The sequence below is a fragment of the Hyla sarda genome, chromosome 6 (genome assembly GCF_029499605.1).
Source record: "Hyla sarda isolate aHylSar1 chromosome 6, aHylSar1.hap1, whole genome shotgun sequence".
Classification (NCBI taxonomy): Eukaryota; Metazoa; Chordata; class Amphibia; order Anura; family Hylidae; genus Hyla; species Hyla sarda.
Window position 1 is genome coordinate 21,392,110 of NC_079194.1, and position 27,456 is coordinate 21,419,565.

General features: G+C 41.8%; 1 long non-coding RNA gene across 1 annotated transcript; it reads right to left on the bottom strand.

Moving 5' to 3' along the window:
- Window positions 1-530: 530 nt before the first annotated feature.
- LOC130277558 (uncharacterized) lies at window positions 531-11,365 on the bottom strand. Its single transcript, XR_008845469.1, has 3 exons — window positions 11,160-11,365; window positions 1,232-1,304; window positions 531-612 (listed from the first exon to the last, which is right to left on the bottom strand). It is a non-coding gene; the product is annotated as an uncharacterized LOC130277558 (long non-coding RNA).
- Window positions 11,366-27,456: the final 16,091 nt, after the last annotated feature.

Sequence of the window (27,456 nt, forward strand, 5' to 3'; positions counted from 1 at the left end):
TTCGGGGATCACCCAGCCCCCTCGTGACGTCACACCCCCAATCCACCTCCATGGAAGTTTATGGGAGTGGGTGTGATCTTCATCATACCTCCGCCCATTGACTTGCTTGACTTGCATTAAGGGGGCATGGAGTGACGTAACGAGGGGGGGGGGGGGGGGGCGACCCACTAAGCCCGCACCAAGCATTTGGAACTAAATTTCCCGAACTCTGGGGAGTGGAGTACCCCTTTCAGTCTTAAATCTGCCGTCAGTCAGCCCACGGACTAAAGTAAACTTGTAAACTCTGCGGTCATTCTAGTCTATTATTTTACATATTGAAAAAGGAATTCCTGCAGTTAAAAAACAGATATTAGGGATCATAAATGTTCCTAATCTCTGTACCTGAGATATAATTGTGTTATATAAAAAGCTATCCATAGATTATATACTTATAAAAAACACATATCTTCATGTATAAGGTAGAGGCTGTGACATCTCTGCAGGTCTAGATTTTACATCTAGCCTGATTGTTATCAGTAATTAATATAAATATTAATTACCTGTCTCGTGGTTCCTTTATTGCAGCTGACGGGGTTATATGTCAGGCTCACCTTCTCACTGGGCATCAGTCACCTGTAAAAAAGACACAACTATGATAACATGTTCCTTATACATGCTACAGATGCTAATATATATATAACAATCTAGGGCCAGAACTATTTATCTCAGTCATTTTGAAATATTATTTATTTATTCATACATTTTAAGGGATATATATCTTATTTTTGTGGGAAGGAGGGCAGGATTAAAATATTAGGTTCAAACGCTGGGTGCTGGCTTCGGGGATCACCCAGCCCCTCGTGACGTCACACCCCCAATCCACCTCCATGGAAGTTTATGGGAGTGGGTGTGATCTTCATCACACCTCCGCCCTTTGACTTGCATTAAGGGGGCATGGAGTGACATAACGAGGGGGGGTGGGGCGACCCCCGAAGCCCGCACCAAGCGTTTGGAACTAAATTTTCCGAACGCTTGGGATTCCTGCAGATAAAAAACAGATATTAGGGATCATATATGTTCCCAATCTCTGTATCTGAGATATGATTGTGTTATATAAAAAGCTACCCATAGATGATATACTTTTAAAAACACATATATCTTCATGTATAAGGTAGAAATTGTGACATTTCTGCAGGTCTAGATTTTATATCTAGCCTGATTGTTATCAGTAATTAATATAAATATTAATTACCTGTCTTGTAGTTCCTTAATTGCAGTTGATGGGGGTATATGTCAGGTTCAACCTCTCACTTGGCATCAGTCACCTGTAAAAAAAACACAACTATGATAACATGTTCCTGATTCATGCTACAGATGCTAATATATATAACACTCTAGGGCCAGAACTATTTATCTCAGTCATTTTGAAATATTATTTATTTATTCATACATTTTAAGGGATATATATCTTAATTTTATTTTTGTGGGAAGGAGGGCAGGATTAAAATATTAGGTTTAAATGCTGGGTGCCGGCTTCGGGGATCACTCAGCCCCCTAGTGATGTCACACCCCACCCCCTCCATGGAAGTCTATGGGAGTGGGTGTGACCTTCATCACACCCCCTCCCATTTACTTGCATTAAGGGGGCATAGAGTGACATAACGAGGGGGGGGGGGGGCGAAATTCAAAACCCGCACCCAGCGTTAGGAACTAAATTTCCAGAACGCTGGGGAGTGGAGTAGCCCTTTCAGTCTTAAAGCTGCCGTCAGTCAGCCCACAGCCTAAAGAAAACTTGTAAACTCTGCGGTCAGTCTAGTCTATTCTTTTACATATTGAAAAATGGATTCCTACAGATAAAAAACAGATATTAGGGATCATAAATGTTCCTAATCTCTGTACCTGAGATATGATTGTGTTATATAAAAAGCTGTCAATAGACGATCTACTTATAAACAACACATATATCTTCATGTATAAGGTAGAGACTGTGACATCTCTGCAGGTCTAGATTTTACATCTAGCCTGATTTTGAAACCATTATAATGGCTAAACCTTATAGATAATATAAACCTAAATTCTTATTTTATGTTATAAGAGGAGGTGTGTGTCTCTGTTGGAATTGTCCTGTTAAAAGTTCAAAGATCCCTCATATTAATTTCCTATAACCCCTGTTAGTATGTCACATACAATAAACATATTTAGACATTTAAGTGTTTTTGCCTTTACATGTATGCAACACTACCAATATGAATATACAATATCAATATATAATACTTCCACCCCAACTCTTTGTGTAATAGAATTGAATAGACTGTATATACTTGATTAATTGTAAACATCAGCAAAGTGTATAGTTAAATATTTAGATAGGAAACATTTATATTAATATTTTGACAGTATATTTAATATATCTAGTCATCATTTGCAAGTCTAGAACTCAGATTTATTCTGATCAATATTTAGGATTTTTACCTCTCCTGTGTCATCTTGTCCTCTTCCTCATCTCCTCATGTTTGTGTGCGCTTCCTTTTTTATGTTGGGAGTCGCACTTATGCAACAGCAGGAGACACAAAGGCCTCACCTCCTGCTGCTGCCACCGCCAGCCAGGATCCTGCCGCTGATCATGTTGCCGCCGCCGAGGCTGATCATGATGTTGCTTCTGCCGACCATGTTGTTGCCACAAGTACCTCTAACAGTTCCCAACGTGCACACACTCTTTCCTCCGGCAGGACGGGTGCCAACCAGCAGGAGCAGTGAATGTTCGGCCTGTCCCGGCTAACCAATCACAGCGATCGTCAAGTAGCACCAGTGCCACCTAACTCCTGCTGCTTAGGGGTGATTGGTGCTGTCTTGGTCCCTTATTTTCCATGTCATCGTGTCACCAAAGACCAGAATTGACTGGCAATTCACAGCGATCTACAACAAGGGGGGGTCTCAGGACTCTCCTTGGCAATATGCCAAAACACTGCTCCATAATTGTAGAGCTCTGTGCGCTAAGATGCGCTTGGCAGCACTGTACATTTATTGCATATGTCCTTAAGGGGTTAAAGCGGTACTGTCATTAGTAAATAAATATACATGCTTAAATCAGTGTAGTAATGTGCCCTAAGACTTGTATGCATAAAAAATGCATATGTTAATATGTAAAATACCTTTTGATCTATATATTCCTGTAATGAGTTTTTATGATTTCCTCTCAGAGGCTGGGGGTGTTTTCCCTGTATTATGATGAACCCCTCCCCCTCCCCTGTCATGAGGTCTGCACAAACATTTTTACACTTGTACAGGTTTCTGTCTAAATGCATGCTCTATATAACTATAATGCAGCCATATATGCTCTATATACTAGTTAAGGACCTTGTATTGTTTGTCACTGTACATGTGAATGCTTCCCCTGAAGAGGCTGCATGCTGTCTGGATCTCACAGGTGTTCTCCTCACAGAGTTGAAAGCTGCAATGATACACTGCACTGATTGAGCAGAGGAGAGATAGAACCACACCCCCACTCCCCCTCCCTTCAGAATTGCAGTCCCTTTCTTGTCAGGACCAAAGAGCCCTAGATACCAGGGTTTGTTATCAAAATTTGAAAAGACAGAGACCCCTTGTGGCCATGTTTTTAAACATTTATTTCTCCTCTTTAGCAATAAATTTTTTAAAGGAAATATATAAGGAAAATGCTTAGTTTTTAATGAAGTATTAAATGGTAATAACAGTAACGCTATATTAAAGAAAAAAAGAAAACAAAGGTCTATATTAACCCCTTAAGGACCAGGCCAATTTTCACTGTAGGACCAGAATGTATTTTGCACATCTGACCACTGTCACTTTAAGCATTAATAACTCTGGGATGCTTTTACCTTTCATTCTAATTCCGATATTGTTTTTTTGGGACATATTCTACTTTATGTTAGTGGTAAAATTTTGTCGATACTTGCATCGTTTCTTGGTGAAAAATTCCAAACTTTGAAGCTCTCTGCTTGTAAGGAAAATAGACATTCCAAATAAATTATATTTTGATTCACATATACAATATGTCTACTTTATGTTTGCATCATAAAGTTGACATGTTTTTACTTTTGGAAGACATCAGAGGGCTTCAAAGTTCAGCAGCAATTTTCCAATTTTTAACAAAATTTTCAAAATCGGAATTTTTCATGGACCAGTTCAGGTTTGCAGTGGATTTGAAGGGCCTTCTTATAAGAAATACCCCACAACTGACCCCATTATAAAAACTGCACCCCTCAAAGTATTCAAAGTGACATTCAGTAATTGTGTTAACCCTTTAGGTGTTTCACAGGAAAAACAGTAAAATAAAGAAGAAAATTCTAAATCTTCATTTTATACACTCACATGTTCTTGTAGACCCAGTTTTTGAATTTTTACAAGAGGTAAAAGGAGACAAATCCTCTCAAAATTTGTAACCCAATTTCTCTTGAGTAAGGAAATACCTCATATGTGTATGTCAAGTGTTCGGCAGGCGCTGTAGAGGGCTCAGAAGGGAAGGAGGATTTTGGAGAGTGAGTTTTTCTGAAATGATTTTTGGGGGCATGTCACATTTAGGAAGCCCCTATGGTGTCAGAACAGCAGAAAAAAAAACACATGGCATACCATTTTGGAAACTACACCCCTTAAGGCACGTAACAAGGGGTCCAGTGAGCCATAATACCCCACAGGTGTTTGATGACTTTTCGTTAAAGTCGGATGTGTAAATGAAAAAACTTTTTTTTTTTTCACTAAAGTGCAGTTTTTTTTCCAAATTTACCATTTTTATAAAGGGTAATGGGAGAAAATGTCCCCCAAAATTTGTAACCCATCTCTTCTGAGTATGCAAACACCCCATGTTAGGACGTAAAATGCTATCCGGGTGAACTACAATGCTCAGGAGCGAAGGAGTCACATTTGGCATTTTGAAAGCAAATTTTGCTGATGGTTTTCGGGGGCATGTCGCATTTAGGAAGCCCCTATGGTGCCAGAACAGCAAAAAAAAAAAAACATGTGGCATACTATTTTGAAAACTATACCCCTCTAGGAAGGTAACAAGGGGTACAGTGAGCGTTAACACTTCACAGGTATTTCCCGACTTTTTGTTAAAGTTGGATGTGTAAATGAAAAAAAAATAGTTTTCACTAAAATGCTGTTTTTTCCCCAAATTTTTACAAGGGGTAATAGGAGAAAATTACCCCCAAAATGTGTAACCCCATTTCTTCTGAGTATGGAAATACCTCATGTGTGGATGTCAAATGCTCTGCTGGCGCACTACAATACTCAGAAGAGGAGAAGTGCCATTGAGCTTATAGAAAGGGAATTTTTTTGGAATGGAAGTCAGGGGCCATGTGCGTTTACAAAGACCCCGTGGTGCCAGAACAGTGGACCCGACCACATGTGACCCCATTATGGAAACTACACCCCTCACAGAATTTAATAAGGGGTGCAGTGAGTATTTACACTCCACTGGCGTTTGACAGATCTTTGGAATAGTGGGCTGGGCAAATGCAAAATTACATTTTTATTTTTCATGGACCACTGTTCCAGAAAACTGTCAGACACCTGTGGGGCGCAAATGCTCACTGTACCTTATTACATTATGTGAGGGGTGTAGTTTCCAAAATGGGGTCACATGTGGGAGGGGTCTATTATTCTGGCACTAAGGGGGCTTTGTAAACACACATGGCCTTCAATTTCGGCCAAATTTTCTCTTCAAAATCCCAATGGCGCTCCTTCTCTTCTTAGCATTGTAGTTCGCACGCAGAGCACTTTAAATTCACATATGTGGCATGTTCTTACTCAGAAGAGATGGGGTTACAAATTTGGGGGGGCTTTTTTTCCTATTTTCCCTTGTGAAAATGAAAAATTTAGGGTAACACCAGCATTTTAGTGAGAAAATATAATTTTTTTCATTTTCCCATCCAAATTTAATGAAAATTCGTCAAACACCTGTGGGGTGTTCAGGCTCACTATACCCCTTGTTACGTTCCGTGAGGGGTGTCGTTTCCAAAATAGGGTCACATGTGGGTATTTTAAATTTTTTTGCGAGCCCCCCAAAATTTGTAGTGCAATTTCTCCTGAATATGGCCCTAAACTGTTTCATTGAAATACGACAGGGCTCCGAAGTAAGAGAGCACCATGCGCATTTGAGGACTAAATTAGGGATTGCATAGGGGTGGATATAGGGGTATTTTACGCCAGTGATTCCCAAACAGGGTGCCTCCAGCTGTTGCTAAACTCTCAGCATGCCTGGACAGTCAGTGGCTGTCCAGAAATGCTGGGAGTTGTTGTTTTGCAACAGCTGGAGGCTCCGTTTTGGAAACCCTGCCGTGCAAGATGTTTTAAATTGTTTATTGGGGGGGAGGAGAGTGTAAGGGGGTGTATATGTAGTGTTTTACTCTTTATTATGTGTTAGTGTAGTGTAGTGTTTTTAGGGTACATTCACACTGGCGGGTTACGGTGAATTTCACGCTAGGAGTTTGCGCTGCGGCGAAAAATTTGCCGCAGCCCAAACTTGAAGCAGGATATTTACTGTAAACCTGCCTGTGTGAATATACCCTGTACGTTCACATGGGGGGGGGGGCAAACCTCCAGCTGTTTCAAAACTACAACTCCCAGCATGTACTGACAGACCGTGCATGCTGGGAGTTGTACTTTAGCAACAGCTGGAGGCACACTGATTGGAAAACCTTCAGTTAGGTTCTGTTACCTAACTCAATATTTTCCAACCAGGGTGCCTCCAGCTGTTGCAAAACTACAACTCCCAGCATGTACTAATCACCGAAGGGCATGCTGGGAGATGTAGTTATGCAACAGCTGGAGGTACCCAACTGCAACTCCCAGCATGCCGAGACAGCTGTTTGCTTTCTGGGCATGCTGGGAATTGCAGTTTTGCAACATCTGGAGAGCTACAGTTTTTAGACCACTGCACAGTGATCTCCAAACTGTGGACCTCCAGATGTTGCAAAACTACAACTCCCAGCATGCCCAGACAACAAACAGCTATGTGGGCATGCTAGGAGTTGTAGTTTTGCAGCATCTGGAGGGCTACAGTTAGGGACCACGGTCTCAGACTGTAGCCCTCCAGATCAACTTACCGGCTTCCGTAGGATCCCGGCAGACGTCCTCTTCAGACGCACGTGACGCCGCCCGCCGATCAACGTCGCCGCAGCCTCCGGACGGGTAAGTGGACGTCGGCGCCCGGTCCCCTTCGGTTCCCCGTTCTGCCCCGCCTATTGTGGGTGGGCAGGACGGGGAAAACGAAAGTTAACCCCCCCGCCCCCGCTCTGCTATTGGTTGTCGCCTCTGACGATCAATAGCAGACCAATAGCAGGGATAGGAGGGGTGGCAACCCTGCCACCTGACTCCTATGCCTACAGGGGGATCGTGGGTGTCTTAGACAACCGCAATCCCCCTTCTATTCCGGGTCACCGGGTCACAATAGACCCGTATGACCCGGAATCGGCGCAAATCGCAAGTGTGAATTCACTTGCGATTTGCGCCACTCACCGATGGGGGGGGGGGGGGGGGGGGTCTGATGACCCCCCTGGGCATTTGCACGGGGTGCCTGCTGATTGATATCAGCAGTCACCCCGGCCCAGTCACCGCCCGGCGCACAGCGGGGACCGAAATTCCCACAGGCGTATGGATACGCCCTGGGTCCTTAAGTACCAGGACGTCAAGGCGTATCCATACGCCCTAGGTCCTTAAGTGGTTAAGTACCAGGGAGTAAAGGCATACCTGTATTCCCTTGGTACTTAACAGGTTACTATTCCGGGTCACCGGGTCACAATAGACCCGTATGACCCGGAATCGGCGCAAATCGCAAGTGTGAATTCACTTGCGATTTGCGCCACTCACCGATGGGGGGGGGGGGGGGGGTCTGATGACCCCCCTGGGCATTTGCACGGGGTGCCTGCTGATTGATATCAGCAGTCACCCCGGCCCGGTCACCGCCCGGCGCACAGCGGGGACCGAAATTCCCACAGGCGTATGGATACGCCCTGGGTCCTTAAGTACCAGGACGTCAAGGCGTATCCATACGCCCTAGGTCCTTAAGTGGTTAAGTACCAGGGAGTAAAGGCATACCTGTATTCCCTTGGTACTTAACAGGTTACTGCATTATGTGAAATTTTACATATTTAAATGTACCGGGATTACAATATTATTTGAGAGATATAAGATTACTAATCCTCCATGTACTCACATTGTTTTGATAACTGTTGCCCTTGGTTATGACCCATTATGGCGAGGTAACACATGCTCAGTTCAGCTGCAGTCTCCTGAAGTTAATGGCAGTTTGTCTCCACTGTGCTTATAAGCAAGGATGATTGTGGGAAAGTGTGTGCTCTGTTGCCTGGCAACATTAGGGTTAGAGCAAAGGTGTCCAAACTGCGACCCTCTAGATCAGTGGTATTCAACCTGTGGACCTCCAGATGTTGCAAAACTACAACTCCCAGCATGCCCGGGCAGCCAACAGCTATGTGGGCATGCTAGGAGTTTTAGTTTTGCAGCATCTGGAGGGCTACAGTTAGGGACCACGGTCTCAGACTGTAGCCCTCCAGATCAACTTACCGGCTTCCGTAGGATCCCGGCAGACGTCCTCTTCAGACGCACGTGACGCCGCCCGCCGATCAACGTCGCCGCAGCCTCCGGACGGGTAAGTGGACGTCGGCGCCCGGTCCCCTTCGGTTCCCCGTTCTGCCCCGCCTATTGTGGGTGGGCAGGACGGGGAAAACGAAAGTTAACCCCCCCCGCCCCCGCTCTGCTATTGGTTGTCGCCTCTGACGATCAATAGCAGACCAATAGCAGGGATAGGAGGGGTGGCAACCCTGCCACCTGACTCCTATGCCTACAGGGGGATCGTGGGTGTCTTAGACAACCGCAATCCCCCTTCTATTCCGGGTCACCGGGTCACAATAGACCCGTATGACCCGGAATCGGCGCAAATCGCAAGTGTGAATTCACTTGCGATTTGCGCCACTCACCGATGGGGGGGGGGGGGGGGGTCTGATGACCCCCCTGGGCATTTGCACGGGGTGCCTGCTGATTGATATCAGCAGTCACCCCGGCCCAGTCACCGCCCGGCGCACAGCGGGGACCGAAATTCCCACAGGCGTATGGATACGCCCTGGGTCCTTAAGTACCAGGACGTCAAGGCGTATCCATACGCCCTAGGTCCTTAAGTGGTTAAGTACCAGGGAGTAAAGGCATACCTGTATTCCCTTGGTACTTAAAAGGTTACTATTCTGGGTCACCGGGTCACAATAGACCCGTATGACCCGGAATCGGCGCAAATCGCAAGTGTGAATTCACTTGCGATTTGCGCCACTCACCGATGGGGGGGGGGGGGGGTCTGATGACCCCCCTGGGCATTTGCACGGGGTGCCTGCTGATTGATATCAGCAGTCACCCCGGCCCGGTCACCGCCCGGCGCACAGCGGGGACCGAAATTCCCACAGGCGTATGGATACGCCCTGGGTCCTTAAGTACCAGGACGTCAAGGCGTATCCATACGCCCTAGGTCCTTAAGTGGTTAAGTACCAGGGAGTAAAGGCATACCTGTATTCCCTTGGTACTTAACAGGTTACTGCATTATGTGAAATTTTACATATTTAAATGTACCAGGATTACAATATTATTTGAGAGATATAAGATTACTAATCCTCCATGTACTCACATTGTTTTGATAACTGTTGCCCTTGGTTATGACCCATTATGGCGAGGTAACACATGCTCAGTTCAGCTGCAGTCTCCTGAAGTTAATGGCAGTTTGTCTCCACTGTGCTTATAAGCAAGGATGATTGTGGGAAAGTGTGTGCTCTGTTGCCTGGCAACATTAGGGTTAGAGCAAAGGTGTCCAAACTGCGACCCTCTAGATCAGTGGTATTCAACCTGTGGACCTCCAGATGTTGCAAAACTACAACTCCCAGCATGCCCGGGCAGCCAACGGCTGTTGGCTGTCCGGGCATGCTGGGAGTTGTAGTTTTGCAACATCTGGAGGTCCTCAAGTTGAAGACCACTGCTCTAGATGTTGCAAAACTACAACTCCTATCATGCCTGGACATGCCTGAACAACTATTGGTTGCAGCTATCGTCAGTTGGCTGCAACCAATGGCTGTCTGGGCATGCTGGGAGTTGAAGTTTTGCAACATCTGGAGGACTGCAGTTTGGATACCACTGGGTTAGAGCTCAGAGAGGAAACTCGGTGATCAAATCCAGGGATATAAGTTATTTTCCTTAAAAACAGCACATTTATAAACCCCTCCCCCTTTTTTTTTTTTTTTACATTTGTACCCCTTTGCATATATGTGTGGGGCACACATCTGATTTTTCCAAATTTGCTTTGTGGGACAATCCTGTTAAGGAAAATTCAATGTATGCATTTCTTTTAATGATACAGTATTAAAAGTCAAACATGAAATCCAGCATTATAATAGTTAAATATACATTATTTCAACCTAAATTCTTTTACGTTATAACACGAGTTCATGTTAAAGGTTAGAGATCTCTTATATCACTTCCCTGTCACCCCCATTAGTAGGTCACATACACTGAACATATAGGTGTGTTTTAGACAGTTAGGTGCTTCCCTTTCTATTTACCGAAAACTATACATATAGGGGAGACTTATCAAAACCAGTGCAGAGAAAAAATTGACTAGTTGCCCATAGCAACCAATCAAATAACTTATTTTTCAGAGGCCTTGTTGAAAATGATAAAAGCTGATCTGATTGGTTGCTATGGGCAACGGGTCAACGTTATGGGGGAGACTTATTAAAACCTGTCTAGAGGAAAAGTTGCTGAATTGCCCATAGCAACCAATCAGATTTCTTCTTTCATTTTTGAAAAGGCCTCTACATAATAAAAGAAGTGATCTGATTGGTTGCTATGGGCAACTCAGCAACTTTTCCTCTGCACAGGTTTTGATAAATCTTCCCCTTTGTCTCCACTGGTTTTGATAAATCTCCCCCTTTGTCTCCACTGGTTTTGATAAATCTCCCCCTTTGTGTAATAGAATTGAATAGACAGTATATACTTGGTCATTTGTGAGCATCAGCAAAGTGTATAGTTAAATAATTAGATTTAATACAATTTACATTATTATTTTGACACCTCATATGTAATAGATCTAGTCATCATTTGCAAGTCTAGAACTCTAGATGTATTCTGATCAATATTTAGGATTTATTTACCTCTCCTGTGTCATCTTATCCTCTTCCTCATCTTCTGCTCTTTGTCTGCGCTCCCTCTGATCGCTAATGCCTGAACTGTACTAGTGGCTGGTAGAGATAGCTCCAAACACTTGATGATGTCACATGTGTGATGTCATAAGGGAAAGTTACCAAAGAAAGCCGGTAAGGCCACTATATGATTTTATAGTGTTATTTTTAATGGGGCCTGTCAGGCTTCCTTTGTGATATCTAACATTTTACCAGGCAAAATATTAAAGATTGTTGTGCAATATATAAAAAAAAATCCCCATTATGTGAAAAATAAAAATTATCTTAGAAGGCGAGGAGGAAGAAGAAAAAAAAAAGAAAAGAAATGAAAAGCAATGAATTGGGAAGGGTTTAATAGGGTCTGTCACATTTCTGATACACAGGGCTGGATTTGCAACCAGGAACCTGGGGGAGATAGCATAAGAAAAATGATAAATTCTTATGATGTAGCTGCTGCCGCGATGATGTGTCCTACAGGAAAATAATGGACCTTAGTTAAATCCAAATGAGTCAGAACAGCCGCTCATTACATTGTGGATTTGTGACTGATTTCACCATTTTCTGTGTATAGGATGAGAGATCCAAGGTGAATCTGAAACAGAATCCGCAAGTAATGCATGCAGTTTTGCTGCATATTTGTGACAGATCTGCATTATAAAATAGGGTTTGAGGTGGATATACTTCAGCAGAAATCTGCTGCCAAAAATTTGGTACAGAGAGCCTCCCCCTTTCAAACTCAAAGCACGAAATATGGGTTGATTTTCTGGGCATGCTGGAAGTTGAAGTTTTATAACGTTTGAAGGGCCACAGTTTGGAGACCATTGTACAGTGGTCTCTGTACTGTGACCTTCCATATGGACTGTCCGGGCCAATCGGGTCTCTGGTGACCCGGAAAAAAAAAGTGTAACAGGTGCTGTCTGACACAGCACCAATCACCCTTGGCCACCAGTAGTGAGGTAGCAAAACTACAACTCTCAGCATACCTTTTGACTTTCCATGCATGCTGGGAGTTGTAGTTATGCAACAACTAGAGCACATGGACGGGTTTTCAGTTAGTTTCCTGCTCTGAGTTTGAGCTTTGGTAAATCTGCCATGGCTCAAACTTGTAGTGAGAAACCTGTTGTAAACCCGACCATGTATGTATAGTAAAAACACAATGCACGACACTACACTAACACAAAATAGTCCAAACACTACATGTATACACCCTGGTAGTCCAAACTATTAATGGGGTGTCTGATATGGAAGGGCAGATGTTGTTAACTCTTAGGGCAGATGGTATTAACCCTTTGTGTTCGTGACGCCGGGGCGTGGTTATCCTATACACCACCCGAGGTATGGCCGATGATTCCTGGGCCAGGTGCAGGGCAAATAATCACTCCGATGCAAGGTTACGGAACAACGGCTTTTTACTGAGGCAGAGAAAGTGATAAAGTCTGTACAGCTCAGTTTAAGCCCAAGTAGATGCACGGTGAACTTTAGGAAGCTTATGAGCTTGCCGGAACTTGTAGTGGACTTGGACTGACTTGTGCAACCCACCCTGACTTTGGTAAATGACACTTGACTATCTTGACTAGACTTCTTCCCTGTATTTGTGCTTACCATCAGGTTTTGACTTTCACCTGCAGGTGTTAATTGATAGTAGATGCGTGGCTGCAGGACTAGGCCTAGGGCCTCCCTCACTTTAGGTGATAAAATAGTTCTGAGGAGTGTGGGGCCAGGGGACATGGACTGAGTCCACCTGATAGGACTGACAGGGGTACAGAATGGCACATTCTGTACTGGGCAACCACATAAAAATTTAAGGTTAGCTAAACTGCAAACAAGTACAAGTAAAAATACCAAAGTCCAAAATTGTGCATTTACTTCATATACCATAAAAAACATTAATAAAAAGCGATCAAAAAGTCCCATCAAAAACTATAATTAATATAAATATTAATTACCTGTCTCGTGGTTCCTTTATTGCAGCTCACGGGGGTATGTGTCAGGTATACCTTCTCACTCGGCATTAGTCACCTGTAAAAAAGACACAACTATGATAACATGTTCCTGATACATGCTACAGACGCTAATATATGTAACATTCTAGGGCCAGAACTATTTATCTCAGTCATTTTGAAATATTATTAATTTATTCGGACATTTTAAGGGATATATATCTTATTGTTATTTTTATGGGAAGGAGGGCAGAATTAAAATATTAGGTTCAAACGCTGGGTGCCGGCTTCGGGGATCACCCAGCTCCCTCGTGACGTCACACCCCATCCCCCTCCATGGAAGTTTATGGGAGTGGGTGTGATCTTCATCACACCTCCGCCCATTGACTTGCATTCAGGGGGCATGGAGTGACATAACGAGGGGGGTGGGGCGATCCCCGAAGCCCGCACCAAGCGTTTGGAACTAAATTTCCCGAACTCTGGGGATTCCTGCAGATAAAAAACAGATATTAGGGATCATCTACGTTCCTAATCTCTGTATCTGAGATATGATTGTGTTATATAAAAAGCTACCCATAGACAATATACTTATAAACAACACATATATCTTCATGTAAAAGGTAGAGACTGTGACATCTCTGCAAGTCTAGATTTTACATCTAGCCTGATTGTTATCAGTAATTAATATAAATATTAATTACCTGTCTTGTGGTTCCATTATTGCAGCTGATGGGGGTATGTGTCAGGTATACCTTCTCACTCGGCATCAGTCACCTGTAAAAAAAGACACAACTATGATAACATGTTCCTGATACATGCTACAGACGCTAATATATATGTAATACTCTAGGGCCAGAACTATTTATCTCAGTCATTTTGAAATATTATTAATTTATTCATACATTTTAATTGATATATATCTTATTTTTATTTTTGTGGAAAGGATGGCAGGATTAAAATATTAGGTTCAAACGTTGGGTGCCGGCTTCGAGTATCATCCCCCTCCATGGAAGTTTATGGGAGTGGGTGTGATCTTCATCACACCTCCACCTGTTGACTTGCATTAAGGGGGCATGGAGTGACATAACAAGGGGGGGGGGGCGACCCCCGAAGCCCGCACCAAGCGTTTGGAACTAAATTTCCCGGACTCTGGGGAGTGGAGTACCACTTTCAGTCTTAAATCTGCCGTCAGTCAGCCCACGGACTAAACTAAACTTGTAAACTCTGCGGTCATTCTAGTCTATTCTTTTACATATTGAAAAAGGGATTCCTGCAGTTTAAAAAACAGATATAAGGGATGATAAATGTTCCTAATCTCTGTACCTGAGATATGATTGTGTTATATAAAAAGCTATCCATAGACAATATACTTATAAAAAAAACACATATATCTTCATGTATAAGGTAGAAACTGTGACATCTCTGCAGGTTTAGATTTTACATCTAGCCTGATTGTTATCAGTAATTAATATAAATATTAATTACCTGTCTCGTGGTTCATTTATTGCAGCTGACGGGGGTACGTGTCAGGTATACCTTCTCACTCGGCATCAGTCACCTGTAAAAGAGATACAACTATGATAACATGTTCCTGATACATGCTACAGATGCTAATATATGTAACACTCTAGGGCCAGAACTATTTATATAAGTCATTTTGAAATATTATTTATTTATTCATACATTTTAAGGGATATATATATTATTTTTATTTTTGTGGGAAGGAGTGCAGGATTAAAATATTAGGTTCAAATGCTGGGTGCTTGCTTCGGGGATCACCCAGCCCCCTCGTGACGTCACACCCCATCCCCCTCCATGAAAGTTTATGGGAGTGGGTGTGATCTTCATCACACCTCCGCCCATTGACTTGCATTAAGGGGGCATGGAGTGACATAACGAGGGGGAGGGGCGACCCCTGAAGCCCGCACCAAGCGTTTGGAACTAAATTTCCCGAACGCTGGGGATTCCTGCTGATAAAAAACAGATATTCGGGATCATATATGTTCCTAATCTCTGTATCTGAGATATGATTGTGTAATATAAAAAGCTATCCATAGACAATATACTTATAAAAAAAAACACATATATCTTCATGTATAAGGTAGAGACTGTGACATCTCTGCAGGTCTAGATTTTACATCTAGCCTGATTGTTATCAGTAATTAATATAAATATTAATTACCTGTCTCGTGGTTCCTTTATTGCAGCTGACGGTGGTACGTGTCAGGTATACCTTCTCACTTGGTATCAGTCACCTGTAAAAAAGACACAACTATGATAACATGTTCCTGATACATGCTACAGATGCTAATATATGTAACACTCTAGGGCCAGAACTATTTATATAAGTCATTTTGAAATATTATTTATTTATTCATACATTTTAAGGGATATATATCTTATTTTTATTTTTGTGAGAAGGAGGGCAGGATTAAAATATTAGGTTCAAATGCTTGGTTGTGGCTTCGGGGATCACCCATCCCCCTCGTGATGTCACACCCCATCCCCCTCCATGGAAGTTTATGGGAGTGGGTGTGATCTTCATCACACCTCCGCCCATTGACTTGCATTAAGGGGGCATGGAGTGACATAACGAGGGGGAGGGGCGACCCCCGAAGCCCGCACCAAGCGTTTGGAACTAAATTTCTCAAACGCTGGGGATTCCTGCAGATAAAAAACAGATATTAGGGATCATATATGTTCCTAATCTCAGTATCTGAGATATGATTGTGTTATATAAAAAGCTATCCATAGACGATATACTTATAAACAACACATATATCTTCATGTAAAAGGTAGAGACTGTGACATCTCTGCAGGTCTAGGTTTTACATCTAGCCTGATTGTTATCAGTAATTAATATAAATATTAATTACCTGTTTCGTGGTTCCTTTATTGCAGCTGACGGGGGTATGTGTCAGGTATACCTTCTCACTTGGCATCAGTCACCTGTAAAAAAGACACAACTATGATAACATGTTCCTGATACATGCTACAGATGCTAATATATGTAACACTCTAGGGCCAGAACTATTTATATAAGTCATTTTGAAATATTATTTATTTATTCATACATTTTCAGGGATATATATCTTATTTTTATTTTTGTGGGAAGGAGTGCAGGATTAAAATATTAGGTTCAAATGCTGGGTGCCGGCTTCGGGGATCACCCATCCCCCTCCATGGAAGTTTATGGGAGTGGGTGTGATCTTCATCACACCTCCGCCCATTGACTTGCATTAAGGGGGCATGGAGTGACATAACGAGGGGGAGGGGCGACCCCGGAAGCTCGCACCAAGCGTTTGGAACAAAATTTCCCGAACTCTGAGGATTCCTGCTGATAAAAAACAGATATTCGGGATCATATATGTTCCTAATCTCTGTATCTGAGATATGATTGTGTAATATAAAAAGCTATCCATAGACGATATACTTATAAACAACACATATATCTTCATGTAAAAGGTAGAGACTGTGACATCTCTGCAGGTCTAGGTTATTCATCTAGCCTGATTGTTATCAGTAATTAATATAAATATTAATTACCTGTTTCGTGGTTCCTTTATTGCAGCTGACGGGGGTATGTGTCAGGTATACCTTCTCACTCGGCATCAGTCACCTGTAAAAGAGATACAACTATGATAACATGTTCCTAATACATGCTACAAACGCTAATATATGTAACACTCTAGGGCCAGAACTATTTGTCTCAGTCATTTTGAAATATGATTAATTTATTCATACATTTTAAGGGATATATATCTTATTTTTGTGGGAAGGAGGGCAGGATTAAAATATTAGGTTCAAACGCTGGGTGCTTGCTTCAGGGATCACCCAGCCCCCTCGTGACGTCACACCCCATCCCCCTCCATGGAAGTTTGTGGGTGTGATCTTCATCACACCTCCGCCCATTGACTTGCATTAAGGGGGCATGGAGTGACATAACGAGGGGGGTGGGGCGACCCCCTAAGCCCGCACCAAGCGCTTGGAACTAAATTTCCCGAACGCTGGGGATTCCTGCTGATAAAAAACAGATATTAGGGATCATATATGTTCCTAATCTCTGTATCTGAGATATGATTGTGTAATATAAAAAGCTATCCATAGACGATATACTTATATACAACACATATATCTTCATGTAAAAGGTAGAGACTGCGACATCACTGCAGGTCTAGATTTTACATCTGGCCTGATTGTTATCAGTAATTAATATAAATATTAATTACCTGTCTCGTGGTTCCTTTATTGCAGCTGATGGGGGTATGTGTCAGGTATACCTTCCCACTGGGCATCAGTCACCTGTAAAAGAGATACAACTATGATAACATGTTCCTGATACATGCTACAGACGCTAATGTATGTAACACTCTAGGGCCAGAACTATTTATCTCAGTCATTTTGAAATATTACTAATTTATTCATACATTTTAAGGGATATATATCTTATTTTTATTTTTGTGGGAAGGAGGGCAGGATTAAAATATTAGGTTCAAACGTTGGGTGCCGGCTTCGAGGTTCATCCAGCTCCCTCATGACGTCACACCCCATCCCCCTCCATGGAAGTTTATGGGAGTGGGTGTGATCTTCATCACACCTCCACCCGTTGACTTGCATTAAGGGGGCATGGAGTGACATAACAAGGGGGGGGGGCGACCCCCGAAGCCCGCACCAAGCATTTGGAACTAAATTTCCCGGACTCTGGGGAGTGGAGTACCACTTTCAGTCTTAAATCTGCCGTCAGTCAGCCCAAGGACTAAAGTAAACTTGTAAACTCTGCAGTCATTCTAGTCTATTCTTTTACATATTGAAAAAGGGATTCCTGCAGTTTAATAAACAGATATTAGGGATGATAAATGTTCCTAATCTCTGTACCTGAGATATGATTGTGTTATATAAAAAGCTATCCATAGACAATATACTTATAAAAAAAACACATATATCTTCATGTATAAGGTAGAGACTGTGACATCTCTGCAGGTCTAAATTTTACATCTAGCCTGATTGTTATCAGTAATTAATATAAATATTAATTACCTGGCTCGTGATTCCTTTATTGCATCTGACGCGTGTACGTGTCAGGTATACCTTCTCACTTGGCATCAGTCACCTGTAAAAAAGACACAACTATGATAACATGTTCCTGATACATGCTACAGATGCTAATATATGTAACACTCTAGGGCCAGAACTATTTATATAAGTCATTTTGAAATATTATTTATTTATTCATACATTTTAAGGGATATATTTCTTATTTTTATTTTTGTGGGAAGGAGTGCAGGATTAAAATATTAGGTTCAAATGCTGGGTGCCGGCTTCGGGATCACCCATCCCCCTCCATGGAAGTTTATGGGAGTGGGTGTGATCTTCATCACACCTCCGCCCATTGACTTGCATTAAGGGGGCATGGAGTTACATAACGAGGGGGAGGGGCGACCCCGGAAGCCCGCACCAAGCGTTTGGAACTAAATTTCCCGATCTCTGGGGATTCCTGCTGATAAAAAACAGATATTAGGGATCATATATGTTCCTAATCTCTGTATCTGAGATATGATTGTGTAATATAAAAAGCTATCCATAGACGATATACTTATAAACAACACATACATCTTCATGTAAAAGGTAGAGACTGTGACATCTCTGCAGGTCTAGATTTTACATCTAGCCTGATTGTTATCAGTAATTAATATAAATATTAATTACCTGATTCGTGGTTCCTTTATTGCAGCTGACGGGGGTATGTGTCAGGTATACCTTCTCACTCGGCATCAGTCACCTGTAAAAGAGATACAACTATGATAACATGTTCCTAATACATGCTACAAACGCTAATATATGTAACACTCTAGGGCCAGAACTATTTGTCTCAGTCATTTTGAAATATTATTAATTTATTCATACATTTTAAGGGATATAAATCTTATTTTTGTGGGAAGGAGGGCAGGATTAAAATATTAGGTTCAAACGCTGGGTGCTTGCTTCGGGGATCACCCAGCCCCCTCGTGACGTCACACCCCATCCCACTCCATGGAAGTTTATGGGAGTGGGTGTGATCTTCATCACACCTCCGCCCATTGACTTGCATTCAGGGGGCATGGAGTGACATAACGAGGGGGGTGGGGCGACCCCCGAAGCCCGCACCAAGCGTTTGGAACTAAATTTCCCGAACTCTGGGGATTCCTGCAGATAAAAAACAGATATTAGGGATCATATATGTTCCTAATCTCTGTACCTGAGATATGATTGTGTAATATAAAAAGCTATCCATAGACGATATACTTATAAACAACACATATATCTTCATGTAAAAGGTAGAGACTGTGACATCTCTGCAGGTCTAGATTTTACATCTAGCCTGATTGTTATCAGTAATTAATATAAATATTAATTACCTGTCTCGTGGTTCCTTTATTGCAGCTGACGGGGGTACGTGTCAGGTATACCTTCTCACTTGGTATCAGTCACCTGTAAAAAAGACACAACTATGATAACATGTTCCTGATACATGCTACAGATGCTAATATATGTAACACTCTAGGGCCAGAACTATTTATATAAGTCATTTTGAAATATTATTTATTTATTCATACATTTTAAGGGATATATATCTTATTTTTATTTTTGTGGGAAGGAGGGCAGGATTAAAATATTAGGTTCAAATGCTGAGTTGTGGCTTCGGGGATCACCCATCCCCCTCGTGATGTCACACCCCATCCCCCTCCATGGAAGTTTATGGGAGTGGGTGTGATCTTCATCACACCTCCGCCCATTGACTTGCATTAAGGGGGCATGGAGTGACATAACGAGGGGGGTGGGGCGACCCCCGAAGCCCGCACCAAGCGTTTGGAACTAAATTTCCCGAACGCTGGGGATTCCTGCAGATAAAAACAGATATTAGGGATCATATATGTTCCTAATCTCTGTATCTGAGATATGATTGTGTAATATAAAAAGCCATCCATAGACGATATACTTATAAACAACACATATGTCTTCATGTAAAAGGTAGAGACTGCGACATCACTGCAGGTCTAGATTTACATCTAGCCTGATTGTTATCAGTAATTAATATAAATATTAATTACCTGTCTCGTGGTTCCTTTATTGCAGCTGACGGGGGTATGTGTCAGGTATACCTTCTCACTCGGCATCAGTCACCTGTAAAAGAGATACAACTATGATAACATGTTCCTGATACATGCTACAAACGTTAATATATGTAACACTCTAGGGCCAGAACTATTTATCTCAGTCATTTTGAAATATGATTAATTTATTCATACATTTTAAGGGATATATATCTTATTTTTGTGGGAAGGAGGGCAGGATTAAAATATTAGGTTCAAACGCTGGGTGCTTGCTTCGGGGATCACCCAGCCCCCTCGTGACGTCACACCCCATCCCCCTCCATGGAAGTTTATGGGAGTGGGTGTGATCTTCATCACACCTCCGCCCATTGACTTGCATTCAGGGGGCATGGAGTGACATAACGAGGGGGGTGGGGCGACCCCCGAAGCCCGCACCAAGCGTTTGGAACTAAATTTCCCGAACTCTGGGGATTCCTGCAGATAAAAAACAGATATTAGGGATCATATATGTTCCTAATCTCTGTATCTGAGATATGATTGTGTAATATAAAAAGCTACCCATAGACGATATACTTATAAACAACACATATATCTTCATGTAAACGGTAGAGACTGCGACATCACTGCAGGTCTAGATTTTACATCTAGCCTGATTGTTATCAGTAATTAATATAAATATTAATTACTTGTCTCGTGGTTCCTTTATTGCAGCTGATGGGGGTATGTGTCAGGTATACCTTCCCACTGGGCATCAGTCACCTGTAAAAGAGATACAACTATGATAACATGTTCCTGATACATGCTACAGACGCTAATGTATGTAACACTCTAGGGCCAGAACTATTTATCTCAGTCATTTTGAAATATTACTAATTAATTCATACATTTTAAGGGATATATATCTTATTTTTATTTTTGTGGGAAGGAGGGCAGGATTAAAATATTAGGTTCAAACGTTGGGTGCCGGCTTCGAGGTTCATCCAGCTCCCTCATGACGTCACACCCCATCCCCCTCCATGGAAGTTTATGGGAGTGGGTGTGATCTTCATCACACCTCCACCCGTTGACTTGCATTAAGGGGGCATGGAGTGACATAACAAGGGGGGGGGGCGACCCCCGAAGCCCGCACCAAGCATTTGGAACTAAATTTCCCGGACTCTGGGGAGTGGAGTACCACTTTCAGTCTTAAATCTGCCGTCAGTCAGCACAAGGACTAAAGTAAACTTGTAAACTCTGCAGTCATTCTAGTCTATTCTTTTACATGTTGAAAAAGGGATTCCTGCAGTTTAAAAAACAGATATTAGGGATGATAAATGTTCCTAATCTCTGTACCTGAGATATGATTGTGTTATATAAAAAGCTATCCATAGACAATATACTTATAAAAAAAACACATATATCTTCATGTATAAGGTAGAGACTGTGACATCTCTGCAGGTCTAGATTTTACATCTAGCCTGATTGTTATCAGTAATTAATATAAATATTAATTACCTGGCTCGTGATTCCTTTATTGCATCTGACGGGGGTACGTGTCAGGTATACCTTCTCACTTGGCATCAGTCACCTGTAAAAAAGACACAACTATGATAACATGTTCCTGATACATGTTACAGATGCTAATATATGTAACACTCTAGGGCCAGAACTATTTATATAAGTCATTTTGAAATATTATTTATTTATTCATACATTTTAAGGGATATATTTCTTATTTTTATTTTTGTGGGAAGGAGTGCAGGATTAAAATATTAGGTTCAAATGCTGGGTGCCGGCATCGGGATCACCCATCCCCCTCCATGGAAGTTTATGGGAGTGGGTGTGATCTTCATCACACCTCCGCCCATTGACTTGCATTAAGGGGGCATGGAGTGACATAACGAGGGGGAGGGGCGACCCCAGAAGCCCGCACCAAGCGTTTGGAACTAAATTTCCCGAACTCTGGGGATTCCTGCTGATAAAAAACAGATATTAGGGATCATATGTGTTCCTAATCTCTGTATCTGAGATATGATTGTGTAATATAAAAAGCTATCCATAGACGATATACTTATAAACAACACATATATCTTCATGTAAAAGGTAGAGACTGCGACATCACTGCAGGTCTAGATTTTACATCTAGCCTGATTGTTATCAGTAATTAATATAAATATTAATTACCTATCTCGTGGTTCCTTTATTGCAGCTGATGGGGGTATGTGTCAGGTATACCTTCCCACTGGGCATCAGTCACCTGTAAAAGAGATACAACTATGATAACATGTTCCTGATACATGCTACAGACGCTAATGTATGTAACACTCTAGGGCCAGAACTATTTATCTCAGTCATTTTGAAATATTACTAATTTATTCATACATTTTAAGGGATATATATCTTATTTTTATTTTTGTGGGAAGGAGGGCAGGATTAAAATATTAGGTTCAAACGTTGGGTGCCGGCTTCGAGGTTCATCCAGCTCCCTCATGACGTCCACCCCATCCCCCTCCATGGAAGTTTATGGGAGTGGGTTTGATCTTCATCACACCTCCACCCGTTGACTTGCATTAAGGGGGCATGGAGTGACATAACAAGGGTGGGGGGGGCGACCCCCGAAGCCCGCACCAAGCATTTGGAACTAAATTTCCCGGACTCTGGGGAGTGGAGTACCACTTTCAGTCTTAAATCTGCCGTCAGTCAGCCCAAGGACTAAAGTAAACCTGTAAACTCTGCAGTCATTCTAGTCTATTCTTTTACATATTGAAAAAGGGATTCCTGCAGTTTAAAAAACAGATATTAGGGATGATAAATGTTCCTAATCTCTGTACCTGAGATATGATTGTGTTATATAAAAAGCTATCCATAGACAATATACTTATAAAAAAAAACACATATATCTTCATGTATAAGGTAGAGACTGTGACATCTCTGCAGGTCTAGATTTTACATCTAGCCTGATTGTTATCAGTAATTAATATAAATATTAATTACCTGGCTCGTGATTCCTTTATTGCATCTGACGGGGGTACGTGTCAGGTATACCTTCTCACTTGGCATCAGTCACCTGTAAAAAAGACACAACTATGATAACATGTTCCTGATACATGCTACAGATGCTAATATATGTAACACTCTAGGGCCAGAACTATTTATATAAGTCATTTTGAAATATTATTTATTTATTCATACATTTTAAGGGATATATTTCTTATTTTTATTTTTGTGGGAAGGAGTGCAGGATTAAAATATTAGGTTCAAATGCTGGGTGCCGGCTTCGGGGTAACCCATCCCCCTCCATGGAAGTTTATGGGAGTGGGTGTGATCTTCATTACACCTCCGCCCATTGACTTGCATTAAGGGGGCATGGAGTGACATAACGAGGGGGAGGGGCGACCCCGGAAACCCGCACCAAGCGTTTGGAACTAAATTTCCCGAACTCTGGGGATTCCTGCTGATAAAAAACAGATATTAGGGATCATATATGTTCCTAATCTCTGTATCTGAGACATGATTGTGTAATATAAAAAGCTATCCATAGACGATATACTTATAAACAACACATATATCTTCATGTAAAAGGTAGAGACTGTGACATCTCTGCAGGTCTAGATTTTACATCTAGCCTGATTGTTATCAGTAATTAATATAAATATTAATTACCTGTCTCGTGGTTCTTTTATTGCAGCTGACGGGGGTATGTGTCAGGTATACCTTCTCACTCGGCATCAGTCACCTGTAAAAGAGATACAACTATGAGAACATGTTCCTGATACATGCTACAAACGCTAATATATGTAACACTCTAGGGCCAGAACTATTTGTCTCAGTCATTTTGAAATATTATTAATTTATTCATACATTTTAAGGGATATATATCTTATTTTTGTGGGAAGGAGGGCAGGATTAAAATATTAGGTTCAAACGCTGGGTGCTTGCTTCGGGGATCACCCAGCCCCCTGTGACGTCACACCCCATCCCCCTCCATGGAAGTTTATGGGAGTGGGTGTGATCTTCATCACACCTCCGCCCATTGACTTGCATTAAGGGGGCATGGAGTGACATAACGAGGGGGAGGGGCGACCCCTGAAGCCCGCACCAAGCGTTTGGAACTAAATTTCCCGAACGCTGGGGATTCCTGCTGATAAAAAACAGATATTCGGGATCATATATGTTCCTAATCTCTGTATCTGAGATATGATTGTGTAATATAAAAAGCTATCCATAGACGATATACTTATAAACAACACATATATCTTCATGTAAAAGGTAGAGATTGTGACATCTCTGCAGGTCTAGATTTTACATCTAGCCTGATTGTTATCAGTAATTAATATAAATATTAATTACCTGTCTCGTGGTTCCTTTATTGCAGCTGATGGGGGTATGTGTCAGGTATAACTTCTCACTCGGCATCAGTCACCTGTAAAAAAGACACAGCTATGATAACATGTTCCTGATACATGCTACAGACGCTAATTTATGTAACACTCTAGGGCAAGAACTATTTATCTCAGTCATTTTGAAATATTACTAATTTATTCATACATTTTAAGGGATATATATCTTATTTTTATTTTTGTGGTAAGGAGGGCAGGATTAAAATATTAGGTTCAAACGTTGGGTGCCGGCTTCGAGGATCATCCAGCTCCCTCATGACGTCACACCCCATCCCCCTCCATGGAAGTTTATGGGAATGGGTGTGATCTTCATCACACCTCCACCAGTTGACTTGCATTAAGGGGGCATGGAGTGACATAACAAGGGGGGGGGGGCGACCCCCAAAGCCCGCACAAAGCGTTTGGAACTAAATTTCCCGGACTCTGGGGAGTGGAGTACCCCTTTCAGTCTTAAATCTGCCGTCAGTCAGCCCATGGACTAAAGTAAACTTGTAAACTCTGCAGTCATTCTAGTCTATTCTTTTACATATTGAAAAAGGGATTCCTGCAGTTAAAAAAACAGATATTAGGGATGATAAATGTTCCTAATCTCTGTACCTGAGATATGATTGTGTGATATAAAAAGCTATCCATAGACAATATACTTATAAAAAAAAACACATATATCTTCATGTATGAGGTAGAGACTGTGACATCTCTGCAGGTCTAGATTTTACATCTAGCCTGATTGTTATCAGTAATTAATATAAATATTAATTACCTGTCTCGTGGTTCCTTTATTGCAGCTGACGGGGGTATGTGTCAGGTATACCTTCTCACTCGGCATCAGTCACCTGTAAAAGAGATACAACTATGATAACATGTTCCTAATACATGCTACAAACGCTAATATATGTAACACTCTAGGGCCAGAACTATTTGTCTCAGTCATTTTGAAATATTATTAATTTATTCATACATTTTAAGGGATATATATCTTATTTTTGTGGGAAGGAGGGCAGGATTAAAATATTAGGTTCAAACGCTGGGTGCTTGCTTCGGGGATCACCCAGCCCCCTCGTGATGTCACACCCCATCCCCCTCCATGGAAGTTTATGGGAGTGGGTGTGATCTTCATCACACCTCCGCCCATTGACTTGCATTCAGGGGGCATGGAGTGACATAACGAGGGGGGTGGGGCGATCCCCGAAGCCCGCACCAAGCGTTTGGAACTAAATTTCCCGAACTCTGGGGATTCCTGCAGATAAAAAACAGATATTAGGGATCATCTACGTTCCTAATCTCTGTATCTGAGATATGATTGTGTTATATAAAAAGCTACCCATAGACGATATACTTATAAACAACACATATATCTTCATGTAAAAGGTAGAGACTGTGACATCTCTGCAAGTCTAGATTTTACATCTAGCCTGATTGTTATCAGTAATTAATATAAATATTAATTACCTGTCTTGTGGTTCCATTATTGCAGCTGATGGGGGTATGTGTCAGGTATACCTTCTCACTCGGCATCAGTCACCTGTAAAAAAAGACACAACTATGATAACATGTTCCTGATACATGCTACAGACGCTAATATATATGTAATACTCTAGGGCCAGAACTATTTATCTCAGTCATTTTGAAATATTATTAATTTATTCATACATTTTAATTGATATATATCTTATTTTTATTTTTGTGGAAAGGATGGCAGGATTAAAATATTAGGTTCAAACGTTGGGTGCCGGCTTCGAGTATCATCCCCCTCCATGGAAGTTTATGGGAGTGGGTGTGATCTTCATCACACCTCCACCTGTTGACTTGCATTAAGGGGGCATGGAGTGACATAACAAGGGGGGGGGGGGGGGCGACCCCCGAAGCCCGCACCAAGCGTTTGGAACTAAATTTCCCGGACTCTGGGGAGTGGAGTACCACTTTCAGTCTTAAATCTGCCGTCAGTCAGCCCACGGACTAAACTAAACTTGTAAACTCTGCGGTCATTCTAGTCTATTCTTTTACATATTGAAAAAGGGATTCCTGCTGTTTAAAAAACAGATATAAGGGATGATAAATGTTCCTAATCTCTGTACCTGAGATATGATTGTGTTATATAAAAAGCTATCCATAGACAATATACTTATAAAAAAAACACATATATCTTCATGTATAAGGTAGAAACTGTGACATCTCTGCAGGTTTAGATTTTACATCTAGCCTGATTGTTATCAGTAATTAATATAAATATTAATTACCTGTCTCGTGGTTCATTTATTGCAGCTGACGGGGGTACGTGTCAGGTATACCTTCTCACTCGGCATCAGTCACCTGTAAAAGAGATACAACTATGATAACATGTTCCTGATACATGCTACAGATGCTAATATATGTAACACTCTAGGGCCAGAACTATTTATATAAGTCATTTTGAAATATTATTTATTTATTCATACATTTTAAGGGATATATATATTATTTTTATTTTTGTGGGAAGGAGTGCAGGATTAAAATATTAGGTTCAAATGCTGGGTGCTTGCTTCGGGGATCACCCAGCCCCCTCGTGACGTCACACCCCATCCCCCTCCATGAAAGTTTATGGGAGTGGGTGTGATCTTCATCACACCTCCGCCCATTGACTTGCATTAAGGGGGCATGGAGTGACATAACGAGGGGGAGGGGCGACCCCTGAAGCCCGCACCAAGCGTTTGGAACTAAATTTCCCGAACGCTGGGGATTCCTGCAGATAAAAAACAGATATTCGGGATCATATATGTTCCTAATCTCTGTATCTGAGATATGATTGTGTAATATAAAAAGCTATCCATAGTCAATATACTTATAAAAAAAAACACATATATCTTCATGTATAAGGTAGAGA